The sequence below is a fragment of the Macaca nemestrina genome, chromosome 11 (assembly GCF_043159975.1).
Source record: "Macaca nemestrina isolate mMacNem1 chromosome 11, mMacNem.hap1, whole genome shotgun sequence".
Classification (NCBI taxonomy): domain Eukaryota; kingdom Metazoa; phylum Chordata; class Mammalia; order Primates; family Cercopithecidae; genus Macaca; species Macaca nemestrina.
In genome coordinates this window covers 100,421,070-100,438,090 of record NC_092135.1, presented here as the reverse complement: position 1 = coordinate 100,438,090, position 17,021 = coordinate 100,421,070, and the positions used below count along the sequence as shown (strand labels likewise).

General features: G+C 41.6%; 1 protein-coding gene and 1 long non-coding RNA gene across 4 annotated transcripts in view; both read right to left on the bottom strand.

Moving 5' to 3' along the window:
• Nucleotides 1–17,021, bottom strand: part of LOC105468076 (bone morphogenetic protein receptor type 2) — a 210,383-nt gene that overhangs the window by 144,753 nt on the left and 48,609 nt on the right. The gene's annotated exons all lie outside the window — the stretch shown is intronic.
• Nucleotides 1–17,021, bottom strand: part of LOC139357191 (uncharacterized) — a 42,190-nt gene that overhangs the window by 9,016 nt on the left and 16,153 nt on the right. Inside the window, exon 1 of the long non-coding RNA XR_011609983.1 lies at nt 18–17,021. This exon is cut by the window's right edge and continues 16,153 nt beyond it. This is a non-coding gene — a long non-coding RNA (uncharacterized lncRNA). The remainder of the gene's footprint in view (nt 1–17) is intronic.

The window sequence follows — 17,021 nt, the reverse complement described above, 5'->3', positions numbered from 1 at the left end:
CCTACCTACCTACCTACCTACCTACTGACTCCTATTGGTTCTGTTTATCTGGAGAATCCTAATACAAGTCCTAAAGATCCTGGAGGCCCAGTAAAGATGAAATTTAGCAGAAAGCATGCTTGCCTCTAGATCTAGCAAAGTAACCTAAACATTCTTGAACATCCTAGACAGATTCTACCTTACCAGCTGGCAGATGACTATATGATTTTCAGCCTCAAAGGTTAATTTAGATATAGGACTTGCTTGCTGCTAGATCTGGCAAGGCAACACTCTTAAACATCCTTACCAGATACCACCTTACCAGCTGGCAGAAGGCTATGTATGGAATAAGGCCAGGTCAAACCTCAAAACAGCAAAGTAGACTGAACAGTTGAGGATTCCTTTATCATTTTAGTTAACAACAACGACAACAAAACACACAGATTTCTGCTGCCTTTGGTGTATTTTTAATTAAGGTAAAAACTTGCAAAACAAATGCCAACACTATATGATAAAATGACTTTAAATACTTTAAGATCAGAATCTGAGAAACAGAACAGATGTACCTATCTGTTGCATATTACATAACATCTAATCTAGAATCATTTTTAGATTTAAAATAACAAAATCAAAAAACAAAGAGTCAACACAAACTATAATTAAAAAAAGAATGAGCGAGGCTGCGACTTACACTTAATTCATTATTATTTATGCTAACTTAGGGTTTTTTAACCTTAGTACTACTTGCATTTTGGGCCAGATGATTCTTTGTTGTGGAGGCTGTCCCACACATGGGACGTGTTGCAGCATCCCTAGATTCCATCCAGTAAATGTTAACAGCATCTCCTATATGTAACAACCAATGTCTCCACATATTGCCAAATGTCCTTGAGAGCAAAATCACTCCTACTTAAATATCACTGTGCTAATGGAATGAAACAGCATGGTACAGAAAAATCTCAAATAACCAGTGAGGAATAAATCATTACCTGGTGTTAGATATTAATTACTTTTCTGCTTATATGTGAACATAGACAACCTTTGTGATCTGAAAATTAACAACATTTCAAATTACAAAAGGAAAACAAATCTTAAAGGAATTTTCTGACTGTATAAGCCCTTAAGAAGTCTTCATGAAAGAAAGGGAAGAGAACTAACATTCATCATTTAAAATCTGCTGTATTGTTTTGTTTCATACTAGTTATTCTACATAATTTATTGTTTTTAATGGCAACCCCAAACACACATTTGTACACATGCACACACATACCTATACTTAATATATAAGTACCAAAATATATATATACTTAATATATAAGTACTCAAAAAAAAAAAAAAAGAAAGAAAAAAAGAAAAAAAGAGTTTTTCATTGGCTACTCTTTTGTACTGTTAGAATTTTGTTTGTTTGTTTGTTTGTTTGTTTGAGACGGAGTCTGGCTCTGTCGCCCAGGCTGGAGTGCAGTGGCCGGATATCAGCTCACTGCAAGCTCCACCTCCCGGGTTCACGCCATTCTCCTGCCTCAGCCTCCCGGGTAGCTGGGACTACAGGCGCCCGCCACCTTGCCCGGCTAATTTTTTTGTATTTTTTTTTTTAGTAGAGATGGGGTTTCACTGTGTTAGCCAGGATGGTCTCGATCTCCTGACCTCATGATCTGCCCGTCTCGGCCTCCCAAAGTGCTGGGATTACAGGCTTGAGCCACCGCGCCGGGCCTGTACTGTTAGAATTTTAAAACACAGTCATTGTGGCTTAACGACGGGAATAAGTTCTGAGAAATGCCTTGTTAGGAGATTTTGTTATTATATGAACATCATAGAGTGTTCTTACACAAACCTACACGGCATAGCCTACTACACACCTAGGTTATATAGTCTATTGCACCTAGGCTACAAATCTGTACTCCATGTTACTGTACTACTGAATATTGTAGGCAATACTAACCTAACATAATGTTAAGTATTTGCGTATCTAAACACAGAAAAAGTACAGTAAATATACAATATTACAATCTTATGAACCACATCACATATTCGGTCTATTGTTGACGAAAAAACATCATTAAGCAGTACATGACTATAAATGAATGTTTTACATTTTCAATTTTAAAATGCATTTAAATGAACCAAATTGTAATATAAATGTATCACTTTACAGATAGATTAGAAAACTGAGACTCAAAGAGATTCAATTGACCATGCTCACTGAAAAGCAGTATTAACAAAATTCATACCTATGTTTGTATTACTCTCAAAACTCATCAACAGCAACAGAATACCTTGAAAAACGTGTCTTATTTTTAATATCATCCAGAGGGAGCAATTTTTGTATTCTAATGTATTTATCTTTATACCATGCTTTCTACACAAAAGACAATAAAATGTATGCAAAATCTGTTATAGCTCCAGCAAAGGAGATATGATGGACACCAAAACATTAAACTGTTACTTAAAATTTCTTTCCCAAAATCGTAATGAAGCAGCATATTTTAGCAGATTGAAGTTGTTTAACAGCTGAGGAAATGTATCTTGGTCTCCTCTGATTGTGAAAATCCCAATTCTTTCTAAAGTTTTTAATCATTTAGAGTTCTTAAAATATAGATTAAGTTCATCACGTGTTTTTTTTTTTTTTTTTGAGACAGAGTTTCACTCTTGTTGCCCAGACTGCAGTGCAATGGCACGATCTCAGCTCACCACAATCTCCACCTCCCGGGTTCAAGTGATTCTCCTGTCTCGGCCTCCCGAGTAGCTAGGATTACAGGCGCCTGCTACCACACCAGGTTAATTTTGTATTTTTAGTAGAGATGGGGTTTCTCCATGTTGGTCAGGCTGGTCTTGAACTCCTGACCTCAGATGATCCATCTGCCTCAGCTTCCCAAAGTGCTGGGATTACAGGCATGAGCCACCACACCTGGCCACACTGTTAATTTTATAAAACGCTTTGAATGAAAGTATATATACCCAAAGGATCCATCCATTTGGCAAACTGGGCAAAAAGAATGGGTCAAAATGATTCATCAGTAATGTCAAAGTTAGCAGTCCAGAAGACCTACTTTAGGCATCTACTTTACTTAAATATACATCATTAATCCCATCCTATAATGAAATTAACTTAGCCCATTCAACAACTCCACATAGTCAACAATTCCACATATTCAAAGTCTGAAGAATATTTTAAAAAGTAAACAATCCCAACTCTCAAGAAATGTGTAATCTAATGGGAAAGACAATCATGTAAACAGTGAATCATAAAACAAAAAGAATGTAGCACTTCTTTCAACAAATACTGCATATTGCTATAACTGAACTGTGTTCCCCCCAAATTCATATAATGAAGCCCTATTCCCCCTCAGTGTGACTATATTTGGAGATAGGGTTTTTAGATACTAATTGAGGTTAAATGAGATAATAAGGATGGGGTCCTAATCCAATTGCATTGATGGCCTTGTAAGAAGAGAGAGATTTCCTTCTATTTCACAGTGGAAGGCAACCCAGAGCTCTCACCAGAACCTGACTGCTGGCACCCTATCTTGGACTTCTAGCCTCTACAATGGGAGAAAGTAAGTTTCTGAAAATATGTTTAAGCTACATATTCTACAGTATTTTGTTACTGCAACCTGATATGGATTGGCTGTGTCCCCACCCAAGTCTCATCTTGAATGGTAATCCCCATAATCCCCACGTGTCAAGGGAGGGAGGTGACTGGATCATGGGGCAGTTTTTCTCATGCTGTTCTCATGATAGTGAGTGAGTTCACATGAGATCTGATGGTTTTATAAGTGTTTGGAAGTTCCCACTTCATGCTTTTCTCTCCTGCTGCCTTGTGAAGTAGGCGCCTGCTTCCCCTTCTGCCACAATTGTAAGTTTCCTGAGGCCTCCCCAGCCATGTGGAACTGTGAGTTAATTAAACCTCTTTCCTTTATAAATTACTCTATCTCAGGGAAGTTCTTTATAGCAGTGTGAAAATGGACTAATACACAGCCCAAACAGACTAATATACTGACCAATCTCTCTAGGGAATATCAAGGAATATTTTTAAATATCAGCATCACAGAAATACAGCTTGAGCAAAATTGTGATAGACAAGTAAAGAGTCAAAAGGCAAACCAGGAGAGAAGGAAATTCCAAGCAAGGGGCGTATCATAAGCAAAAGCTTAGAGAGAACGTGTTAAGTTCCAGTAACCATAAATAGTTCAGTGTTACCGGAATGCAGAGTGGGGAAGGGGGAGTAGTAGGAAATGATGCTGAAAATGTAAGCAGGAACCAGATGATGGATGTGCCATGATAAGGAGTTTGAACTTCATTCTGTAGGCCACAGGGAACCACTGAAGAATTTTAAGCAAGGGAATAAAATGAATAGATTTTGTATTTTAGAAAAGTACTCTGGCAGAATAGGAAAAAGAGATTGGGGGAAGAAGAAAAGAGGGACATTTACCAACTAGAAACCTACTGCAATAATACAAGGAGAGAACTGATAAAGGCAGGAGCAGAGGAAAAGAAGAAAGGAATAGATTATAGAGATATTTATGGGGCCAAATGGAACTAGTATAGGCCCTGAAGTCACACAAAATACTTTACTTTCTTAAACTTGCTTTTGCTTTACTCTCTGGACTCACCCCAAAATCCTTCTTATATGAGGTGCAAGAACCCTGTCTTGGGGTCTGGATCAAGACCCATTGCCAGTAACACTATGGGCACATGCAAAAGTTTATAGTTAGATATATGTGGAAAGATGGAGAATTTGTGATGAACCTGAAAATGCCAAGATATCAAGAGATATAAAGGCATTTGAGAATAGTAAGAACAGAACCATGGGAATAAATCTTTCCATTCTGATGGACTATAAGAGAGTACGTGTGTGTACACATGTATAAGAGAAAGGCTGGGGACAGTGGCTCACACCTAGAATCCCAACACTGGGAGGCTGAGCAGGCAGGATCGTTTGAGTCCAGAAGTTCAGGACCAGTCTGGCAACACAGCGAGGCCCCATCTCTACAAAAAAAAGAAACTTTTTAAAAATTAGCCAGGGTGTGGTGGCATGCACCTGTGGTCCTAGCTACTCAGGAGGCTAAAGTGGAAGGACTGTTTGAGCCTAGGAGTTCGAGGATGCAGTGAGCTATGACCGCACCATTGTGCTCCAGCTCGGCAGATGGAGTAAGTCCATCTCTTAAAAAGAGAGAGAGAGAGAGAGAAACAGAAGGAGAGAGACAGACTTGACTCTGGGGACAAGGGAGAGAGACTGGCAGTGTGGATAGAGAGAAAGAGAAATAGAGACTCTGGCAGTGTGCGCATGCATGTGTGTGCACGTGCTAAGGAAAGGGTAAAAGGTAAAGTTAGCATAGTAGAATATTATATTCTGTCCTATAAACACTGATTTGCAGACAGGAGGCAGCTACAGCTCTTTGTTGAGGACATAAAAAAATGAAATTGCAATTACACCTAGGGGAAATTATACTGAATGCAGAACTGTAATAGGAATAGATCAGGGGTAAATGAAATAATAAAAGGTATTTATTTAATTTGTGTGTGTGTGTATGTATGGACACAGGATCTCACTCTGTCACCCAGGCCGGAGCACACTGGCATGATCTCAGCTCACTGCAACTACCGCCTCCCAGGCTCAAGTGATCCTCCCACCCCTCAGCCTCCTGAATAGCTGGGACTACAGGCGCATGCCACCATGCATGGCTAATTTTTATGTTTTTTTGTAGAGAGGGGATTTGGCCATGTTGCCCAAGCTGGTCTCAAACTCCTGAGCTCAAGCGATCTGCCTACCTCGGCCTCCCAAAGTGCTGGGACTACAAGAGTGAGCCATCATGCCCAACCATAAAAAGTATTTCTTACAATGGTTCAGTAGAGGCATAATACAATTCTTAACTAGAGAAATACTGTGAGAATGGGAAAAAATGTAAATGAAGTGAAGAAATCAAACTACCTCAGCGAAATGATAGTATAGGAATGAAAAGGTTTTAAGGTTTAGAGGAAAACAAAGCCTTGTTAAGGGCTTGCTTTTTTTTTTTTTAAACTGAATTTGATTTTTGGTCCACAAAAGCACTGTTTGCTTACTGTAATAATTTTGTTGCAGAAATACATAACAATCCAATTAATCACTAAATCCAATATACCTTCCTCTCTTTTTTTGAGACAAGGTCTTGCTCTGATGCCCAGGCTGAAGTGCAATGGCACGATCTCAGCTCACTGCAGCCTCAACCTCCAGGGCCTAAGCAATCCTCCCACCTCAGCATCCTGAGTAGCTGGGAAGTACCAGGCACATGTCATCACACCTGGCTAATTTTTGTATTTTCTGTAGAGACGGGGTCTCACTATGTTGCTAGGTTGGTCTCAACTCTAGGGCTCAAGTGATCCTCCTGCCTCAGCCTCCCAAAGTATTGGCATTATAGGTGTGAGACACCTCGCCGAGCCCGCCTTCAATATTATCTCTAGATTCCATCTAAATATACCACTTTCTATCGAATGCACCATCCTAATCTTGACTATCATCATATCTCACCTGAATAACTTTAATGACCTCCTTACTGGTTTCTCCACATCCTCTCATAATCCAATCTCTACATGGTAACCAGAGCAATTTATTTTATTTTACTTTTAAAGAGACAGGGTCTAACTTAGCACCCAGGCTAGTGTGCAGTGGCACTATCATAGCTCACTGAAGCCTCAAACTCCCATGCTCAGTCACTACTTCTGCCTCACCCTCATGAGTAGCTAGGACTGCAAGTACGTGCCACCCACGCCCAGCTAATTTTTAAATATTTGTAGAGACAGGATCTCACTATGTTGCCTAGGGGGGTCTCAAACTCCTGACCTCAAGTGATCCTCCTACCTCAGCCTCCCAAAGTGCTAGGGTTACAGACATGAGCCACCACACCCAGCCACAATTTACTTTTTTTTTTTTTTGAGACGGAGACTCACTCTGTTGCCCAGGCTGGAGTGCAGTGACATGCTCTCAGCTCACTGCAACCTCCACCTCCCAGATTCAAGTGATTCCTCCCGAGTACCTGGGATTACAAGCACCTGCCACCACGCCTGCCTAATTTTTGTATTTTTAGTAGAAATGGGATTTCACCATGTTGGCCAGGCTGGTCTCGAATTCCTGACCTCAGGTGATCAGCCCACTTCCACCTCCCAAAGTGCTTGGATTACAGGCGTAAGCCATACCTGGCCATAAACTAAATTATATGCAGTAACAATCCCAAAATCTCAGTGGCTTTAAATAACAAAGGTTTATTTCTTGCTCATGCTCTATTTCCTATGGGTCACCAGGCAAGCTCTGATCATCCTAACCACTCAGGGCCTAAGTAAAGTGTTACTTCTGGCCACAGCATTTAATTGCTAATGTAAGACCATCCAAAACATGTTTTATCCTTCTTTCAAGCATTTCTTTGTTAAAGGATGAATCTTTTCAGATATTTATCAACCATCCAGGTTTCCTATTTTCTGAATTGCCTATTCAAATCCTTTCACATTTCCCTTTTGGATTGTTACCTCTTTAAAAAATATTTTTCATATTTTGGATAATAATTCTTACTTGATTATATATGTTGCAGATATCTTACTCAATCTGTAGCTGTTTTTTCACTTTGTAATGCATCCTGCTGTATAGAATTTTAAAATGCAATTCAATGTATTATCTTCCTTTATTATTTCTGGGTTTTGTGCTCTTTTAAATAAATTATTTATTAGACCAAGGTCAAAAGGATGTATTTTTTCTTCTAAAAGCTTTAAATTTTTCACTAAAGATTTCACTAAAAATTTTTCATTAAAGATTTTTTTCGCCGGGCACGGTGGCTCAAGCCTGTAATCCCAGCACTTTGGGAGGCCGAGACGGGCGGATCACGAGGTCAGGAGATCGAGACCATCCTGGCTAACACAGTGAAACCCCGTCTCTACTAGAAAATACAAAAAAAAAACTAGCCGGGCGAGGTGGCGGGCGCCTGTAGTCCCAGCTACTCCGGAGGCTGAGGCAGGAGAACGGCGTGAACCCGGGAGGCGGAGCTTGCAGTGAGCTGAGATCCGGCCACTGCACTCCAGCCTGGGCGACAGAGCCAGACTCCGTCTCAAAAAAAAAAAAAAGATTTTTTTAATAAGATTTATTTTTTCAGATGTTTCGAAATGTGAGTTTGCCAACTCAGATATTTGGTTTGTTTCTCTCTCTTCCAACTCCCACTCACCAACTCCTCACAGCATTTTTCCAGGTGCTTCCCCTCTATATCTGTTAAATAAAGTTTAGCCTAAAGCTGTCTCCTCGTAACTTTTAATTTCGGCCTAGAGATTTTTCTACACAGTGAACTGTAACCCAACTCAACGTCTAAACAGACTGTAACATACTCTTGTACCAATCACAAAGTTTTGGCCAATCACATGTTGCCAAATCTTCAAACCATGTTCAAATAAGACAAATGCCAAGCTGTAACCAATCAGCTATTTCTGTACCTCGCTTCTGTTTCCTGTACATTACTTTCCTTTTCCTGTCCACAAATCCTCTCCAACCATGCAGCAGCACTAGAGGCGGACCGAATCTATTCTGGTTGGGGCAGGGGGTAGAGGGGTAGAGGGTGAAGATGGGGGTGATCCTGATTCATAAAAAATTATTTGCTTGGCCAGGCACGGTGACTCTCACCTGTAATCCTAGCACTTTGGGAGGGCGAGGCAGGTGGATCACCTGAGGTCAGCAGTTTGAAACTAGGCCTGACCAATATGGTGACATGTGCCTGTAGTCCCAGCTAGTAGGAAGGCTGAGACAGGACAACTGCTTGAACCCAGGAGGTGGAGGCTGCAGTGAGCTGAGATCGCACCACTGCACTCCAGCCTGGGCGACAGAGCGAGACTCCATCTCCAAAAAAAAAAAAAAAAATTGTTTGCTCAATTAATCTCTTAAACGTGTCTTGAAGTTGTCTTAAATTTATCTTAAAAGTTATTTTAACATATCTATCTCTTGATCTCAGTCCAGAACTAGGTCTTATAATGGTATTTTGAGATTCCAACCTTGTAAAGACATTGGGGATATTGCAGATGTCTTTACAGAGCAAGTGAGTATATTGGCTAAATTCTTGGTACTAAAGGTGTCTCTTAATTCTCATATTCCTTAGGTCCACAGTTTTTATTTTATTTTATTTTTTATTTTATTTTATTTTGAGACAGAGTGTCGCTCTGTTGCCCAGGTTGGAGTGCAGTGGAGCAATCTCAGCACACTGCAACCTCTGCCTCCCAGGTTCAAACAATTCTCCTGCCTTAGCCTCCAGAGTAGGTGGGATTACAGGCGCCTGCCAACACGCCCAGCTAATTTTTGTATTTTTAGTAGAGATGGGGTTTCACTGTGTTGGCCAGGCCGGTCCCAAACTCCTGGCCTCGTGATCTGCCTGCCTCAGCCTCCAAAAGTGCTGGGATTACAAGCCTGAGCCACTGCGCTCGACCTTTTTTTTTTTTTTGAAGACGAAGTCCTGCTCTTATCACCCAGGCTGAAGTGCAGTGGCAAAATCTTGGCTCGCTGCAACCTCCATCTCCTGGGTTCAAGCAATTCTCTTGTCTCAGCTTCCCAAGTAGCAGGGATTACAGGCACATGCTACTATGCCCAGCTAATGTTTGTATTTTCATTAGAGATGGGGTTTCACCATGTTGGCCAGGCTGGTCTCGAACTCCTGACTTTAAGTGATCTGCCTGCCTCGGCCTCTCAAAATGCCGGAATCACAGGGGTGAGCCACTGAGCCTGGCCTTTTTTTTTTGAGACAGTCTTGCTCTGTCACCCAGGCTGGAGTGCAGTGACACGATCTTGGCTCACTGAAACCTCCACCTCTAAGGTTCAAGCAATTCTCACGCCTCAGCCTCCCATGTAGCTGGGACATCTGGCACGGTCCACCACATCCGTGGTGTGTAATTAAACAAATATAATTTTTGTATATTTAGTAGAGACATGGTTTCGCCATGTTGGTCAGGCTGGTCTCGAACTCCTGGCCTCAAGTGATCCAACTGCTTCGGCCTCCAAAAGTGCTGGGACTATAGCCATAAGCCACCGTACCTGGCCTTTTATCTTTTTCTTTTTTAGAGAGGTCTTATGCTATTGCCCAAGCCAGAGTACAGTGGCGCCATCATAGCCCACTGCTGCCTCGAACTCCTGGCTGAAACGATACCACTATCTCAGCGTTCTGAGTAGTTAAGACCGCAGGTGCACACCAACATCCCGAGAAATTTTTTAAGTTTTTGTAGAGACAGACAAGGGTCTTCCCACTGTGCCTGGGCTCATCTTGAACTCCTGGGCTCAAGCAATCCTCCCACCCCAGCCTCCTAAACTGCTGGGATTACAGGTGTGAGCCACAGTGCCTGGCCAATGAAAAAAGTTTTTAACACCAAGAAGCAAGATGCTGTTCTCTTTTTGGCATCCTTTCAAGGAGACAGAGCCCCCCTGTCTGAAGCGGGAGCCAAGTTCTGATCTTCTCACACGGTCACTTTTGGACCCTGTCGGTGTGGCACGAAATCATGGGAAAAACTGCCAACTTCTGGCCCCAGAGTTTAGTTAGGTAGAACACTATGATTTTCTATTCCAAGGAGATGTTAAGCTTCATTTTTGAGCCTAGCCATTTTATTTTTTAATATTTCACCTGTCAGCTGGGCATGGTGGCTCACACCTGTAATCCCAGAACTCTAGGTGGGTGAGGAGGGTAGATCACTTGAGGTCTGGAGTTCAAGACCAGCCTGGCCAACATAGCAAAACCCTCCACTAACAGTCCTTGGGTCATCATCTGGTCCTTATATCTTTGTTGCTACTTTTTACTAATATCTAGCTTCCTATTTTTATTATTTTAAAACAATATACAGGCTGGGTGTGGTGGCTCACACCTGTAATCCCAGCACTTTGGGAGGCCGAGGTGGGTGGATCACCTGAAGTCAGGAGTTTGAGATCAGCCTGGCCAACAATGGTGAAACCCCAACTCTACTAAAAATACAAAAATCAGCTAGGTGTGGTGGTGGGCAGATCACGACGTCAGGAGATCGAGACCAGCCTGGCCAACACGGTGAAACCCCATCTCTACTAAAAATACAAAAATTAACTGGGCGTGGTGGCATGTGCCTGTTATCTCAGCTACCTGGGAGGCTGAGGCAGGAGAATCGCTTAAACCGGGAAGGCAGAGGCTGTGGTGAGCTGAGATCGCGCCACTGCACTCCAGCCTGGTGACAGAGAGAGACTCCGTCTCAAAACAACAACAACAACAACAACAAATACAAACTTTAAAATGACATTACATGTTATTTACTCTACAGTCACCTATCAATTTCTTGAGTACTCCTGCTCAACCCATCCCACATTAAAAAAGAAAATCAAAAGTTCCCCCCAATTGTGTTTTCCCAACATCTATGAATCTTTTAGTGGAAGTGACTTTTTTTTTCTTTTTTTTTTAATGGGCAGAGACTGGGAAAGGGAATTTTCTAGTTGACAGTTAAAGTCTAGTTCCATTCACCTCCCTACTTCCAAATTCTTAAAATTCCTCTCTGCCAAGCACCATTCAGTCTTGTATAATGCAAAATCTGTTTTTTAAAAAAAAAAAAGGTGAGGGGGCAGCTTTGCTATCATAGAGAGTACTAAGAATACTAGTTACAGATAGTTACAGAGTTAAATTTCTGGAGAAGAAAGCCTTCTGTGATGATAACTGTACATCTGCAAATAGGTTCTGGCCTGGTTTTAAACTTTTTTTTTTCTTCCTTTTGGAGATGTGGATATTGTCCAGGTTGGCCTCAATATAATTGCTCTCCCCCCTCTTTTTTTTTTTTTTTTTTTTTTGAGATGAAGTCTGGCTCCGTTGCCCATGCTGGTGTGCAACAGCACTGTCTCGGCTCACTGCAACCTTCACCTCCTGGGTTCAAGCGATTCTCCTGTCTCAGCCTCCTGGGTAGCTGGGATTACAGGTGTGTGCCACCATGCTCAGCTAATTTTTTTGTATTTTTGTAGAGACGGGGTTTCACCATGTTGGCCAGGCTGGTGTTGAACTCCTGACCTCAAGTGATCCACCCGCCTCGGCCTCCCAAAGTGCTATGATTACAGGTGTGAGCCACCGCACCTGGCCTCAATTTCTCTTTTTTAAATGAAGCCAGGTAACATTTTTGTTCCAAGTTGGACCTCATAGATTAAAGGAATCAATTACTAAATATTGCCTTATATTGCCTTAAAAACTCCTCATCCTGGCCAGGCGTGGTGGCTCACGCCTGTAATTCCAGCACTTTGGGAGGCTGAGGCGGGTGGATGACCTGAGATCTGGAGTTCATGACCAGCCTGGCCAACATGGTGAAACCCCATCTCTACTAAAAATACAAAAATTAGCCAGGGACGGTGGCATGAGCCTGTCCCAGCTACTCAGGAGGCTGAGGCAAGAGAATCGTTTGAACTCGGAAGGTGGAGGTTGCAGTGAGCCAAAATCATGCGACTACACTCCAGCCTGGGCAACAGAGAGATTCTGTCTCAAAAGAAAAAAAAAAAAAAAATCATCCTTCTACAGATGTTTGCATACTCCAGACAGGATGTATAGGGTTATAAATGCATATTTAGGAATGTTAGTAGACCTCATCCTTCAACTTAAACCCAAAACCCTTAACTGTAAACAATGTTAGAAAAAAGTCTGAATGTTTTAAGACAAAGCAATAAAATTCACAGTTTCTCTGCATAAATTATTTTAATTAATTATACTATCTAATAAGGATATTCTCTTCGAGTTTAATTTTGTAATTGCTCGTTATTTCTTTGAATAAATGTATTTTGGATAGATAATTGTAAAGCTACCTTTTGATGGTCAAGAGTCTTGTATTTTTTTCTTAGTCTTTTATTTTTTGTTAGATACATCCTAATTTCCCTAATTATTATAAGCAATAAGCAACGTAAGGCAATTAATTATTCAATTATAACTCTAGAAGAAAAATGGAAGGGATAAAATCATTATTATGAAAATCTTCTGATTCCTTTATAGCAAATGACTATCATTCCATTCCCTTGTGGGATTTTTTAATTTTTTTTTTTTTTTTTTTTTTTGAGACGGAGTCTGGCTCTGTCGCCCAGGCTGGAGTGCAGTGGCCGGATCTCAGCTCACTGCAAGCTCCGTCCCCCGGGTTTACGCCATTCTCCTGCCTCAGCCTCCCGAGTAGCTGGGACTACAGGCGCCCGCCGCCTCGCCCGGCTAGTTTTTTTATATTTTTTTAGTAGAGACGGGGTTTCACCGTGTTCGCCAGGATGGTCTCGATCTCCTGACCTCGTGATCCGCCCGTCTCGGCCTCCCAAAGTGCTGGGATTACAGGCTTGAGCCACCGCGCCTGGCCTTAATTTTTTAATATAATTTTTAAAATATGTAAAATAGAGATGAGGTCTCGCTTATGTTGGCCAGATTGGTCTCCAACTCCTGGCCTAAAGCCATCCTCCTGCGTTGGCCACCCAAAGTGCAGGTATTACAGGCATGAACTGCTGTGTCTGGCCGCCTTGTGTTTTTAATAACCTTTTTTCTAATTTCTCATATTGCTTTTTGGGGAAAAGCACTGTAAAGAGTAGTGAAAAGCTAAAGAATCAACAAGATGCTGTTTTCTTCTAGAGACAATTGACACTCTAAATATTTAAGATCTTACTTACGGAAACTTAAATACTTCACTGTTTCACATTTCCCAGTTAAGACTTCATTTAAAAAAAAACATACACCGGGTGCTGTGGCTCATACCTGTAATCCCAGCACTTTGGGAGGCCAAAACAGGTGGATTACGAGGTCAGGAGTTCAAGACCAGTCTGACCAAGATGCTGAAACCCCATCTCTAATAAAAATACAAAAATCACCCAGGCGTGGCGGCACGCGCCTGTAATCCCAGCTACTCAGGAGGCTGAGGCAGGAGAATAGCTTAAACTCGAGTGGCAGAGGTTGCAGTGAGCCGAGATCTTACCACTGTACTCCAGCCTGGGCGACAGAGCAAGCAAGACTCAGTCTCAAAAAAGAGAAAATAAAAATAAATAAATGAATAAAAATAAACATAAATCCCAAAATAAATTTTTTACAACTACCTAGAAAATGTTATGCTAATTAGTACATGGCATTTTAAATAAGTGAATTGCTGAATAAAAAAGTAAATTGTTAAAACAAAAGTACACAATGTTAAATTTGACTTTAAAATGAAGGCAATTTAATTTTCAAATAGGAAGATATGAGGGAAATCTTACTATTCTTGCCATCTGAGGACTAAACTCTGACCTTTTCTTCGGCTCAAATTTGTATCTGAGGGACCTGGGGAGTCACGCCTTACAAACCATAAAGTCTCATCAGAGGGGTTTTATTTAATCCTTTATAATGTGGCTTACTTTCCTACCTGACCCTGGCATAACAACACATGACAGATAAGGAAAGAGATAAAATATTTTAACCCCAAATATGTTTATTTGTTTATCTTGAAATAGCATACAAAGTTGTCTCTTGTGGGGAAAATCTACATTCTGCAGAGAATCCCCTTCCCTTTCCAGGTCTTTTCCCTGATCCAGGAGAGAATCCGCTAAGAGTCTGGCACCTTTTTAAGACTGGTAAGATACATTTACAATCTATTCTCTCTGAAGCCTGCTACCTCGAAGCTTCATTTGCATAAGAACCTTGGTCTCCCTGATCCCTTATCTTAACCCAGACACTTCCTTCTATTGATTCCAGGTCTTTAGACGGTAACTTAACTCTTTGAACCAACTGCCAATAACAAAATCTTTGAATCTGCCTGTGACCTAGAAGTTCCGCCTTTCTGAACTGAAACAATGTACATCTTACAAGTGTTGACTGATGTCTGTAACTTCTGTCCCCCTAAAATGTATAAAATCAAGCTGTAACCCAAGGACCTTGGACACATGTTCTCAGGATTGCCTGAGGGCTGTGTCATGGGCCCTTGGTCACTCATATTTGGCTCAGAACAAATCTCTTCAAATATTTTACACAGTTTGAGTATTTTTGTCAACACATCTAATTAAATGTCAAGATAAATTTACAGATGTCTTTATCTTATTTCTTAGGCGTAGCAGACAATGTCATCTAAAAAGAGATTTTTAATATGTAGACTTTGGAACCAGACCCTGAGTTCTGGCTATTATACTGGGCAAATCACTTAATTTTGTCTGTTCTCATTCCTCATGTGAGAGCCTCATGTCCAGAGCCTGGACGCTTTAGAAAGATTAGATAAGAAATACAAGCATACCTCAGAGATATTGCAAGTATAGTTCCAGACCACTGCAATGAAGCAAATATCACAATAAGGCAAATCACATGAATTCTTTGGTTTCTCAGTACATATAGAAGTTATGTTTATACTGTAGTCTATAAAATGTGCAATGGCATTAGGTCTTAAAAAAAACATAATGGGCCAGGCGCAGTGGCTCACGCCTATAATCCCAGCACTTTGGAAGGCCTAGGCCGGTGGATCATGAGGTCAGGAGATCAAGACCATCCTGGCTAACACGGTGAAACCCCGTCTCTACTAAAAAAAAAAAAAAAATACAAAAAACTAGCCAGGCAAGGTGGCGGGCGCCTGTAGTCCCAGCTACTCGGGAGGCTGAGGCAGGAGAATGGCCTAAACCCAGGAGGCGGAGCTTGCACTGAGCTGAGATCCGGCCACTGCACTCCAGCCTGGGCGACAGAGCAAGACTCAGTCTCAAAAAAAAAAAAAAAAAAAAAATTAGCCAGGCATGGTGGAAGTCACCTATAGTCCCAGCTACTCAGGAGGCTGAGGCAGAAGAATGGCATGAACCCGGGAGGTGGAGGTTGCAGTGAGCTGAGATCACACCACTGCACTCCAGCCTGGGCGACAAAGCGAGACTCTGTCTCAAAAAACAAACAAACAAACAAACAAACAGAAAAAGCTGTAATCAGTCCCCTGCACTCCAGCCTCGAGACTCCATCTCAAAAAAACAAAACAAAACAAAACAAAAAATGTAATGTACATTCCTTAATTTAAAAATACTTTACTGAAGGCTGGGCACAGTGGCTCACGCCTGTAATCCCAGCACTTTGGGAGGCCAACGCAGGTGGATCACCTGAAGTCGGGAGTTTGAGACCAGCCTGACCAACATGGAGAAATCCCGTCTCAACTAAAAAATACAAAATTAGCCAGGCATGGTGGCACATGCCTGTAAATCCAGCTACTCAGAAGGCTGAGGCAGGGGAATCGCTTGAACCAGGAGGCGGAGGTTGCGGTGAGCCAAGATCATGCCATCACACTCCAGCCTGGGCAACAAGAGCGAAACTCCTTCCCCCCGCAAAAAATAATTACTTTAAAAATACATAAATAAATAAAAATAAAAATACTTTATTGATAAAAATGCCAGTGATTATCCAAGCCATCAACAAGCTGTAATCTTTTTGCTGGTTGAGGGTTTTAATTTTTTGTTTGTTTTTTGAGACAGGGTCTCACTCTGTCACCCAGGTTGGAGTGCAATGGCGTGATCTCCACTTGCTGCAACCTCTGCCTTCTGGGTTCAGGTAATTCTCACGTCTCAGTCATCTGAGTAGCTGGGATTACAGGCATGAGCCACGGCGCCCAGCCCTGATGTAGGGTTTTGCCTGGATGTTAATAGCTGCTGACCAGGGTGGTGGTTGCTGGAGAGTGAGGTGGCTATGGCAATTTTTAAAAATAAGACAACTGTGAAGTTTGTTTTGGGTTTTTTTAGGGAGGGTCTTGCTCTGTTGCCCAGGCTGTAGTGCAGTAGCATAATCACAGCATATGTAGCCTCTAATTCCAGGACTAAAGTGATCTTCCTGCCTCGGCTTCCCAAAGTGTTGAGATTACAGGTGTGAGCTACTATGCCCTGCCACAACCATGAACTTTGCTGAACCCATGGACTCTTCACTTTCAGAAAAGATTTTTTTATAATATGCAATGCTGCTTGACAGCATTTTACCCACGTTAGAGCTTCTCTCGAAATTGGAGTAAACCCTCTTAAAACCTGCCACTGCTTTATCAACTAAATGTATATAATATTTTAAACCCTGTGTTGTCATTTAAACAACATTTGCAGCATCTGCACCAGTAGATTACATCTCAAGAAA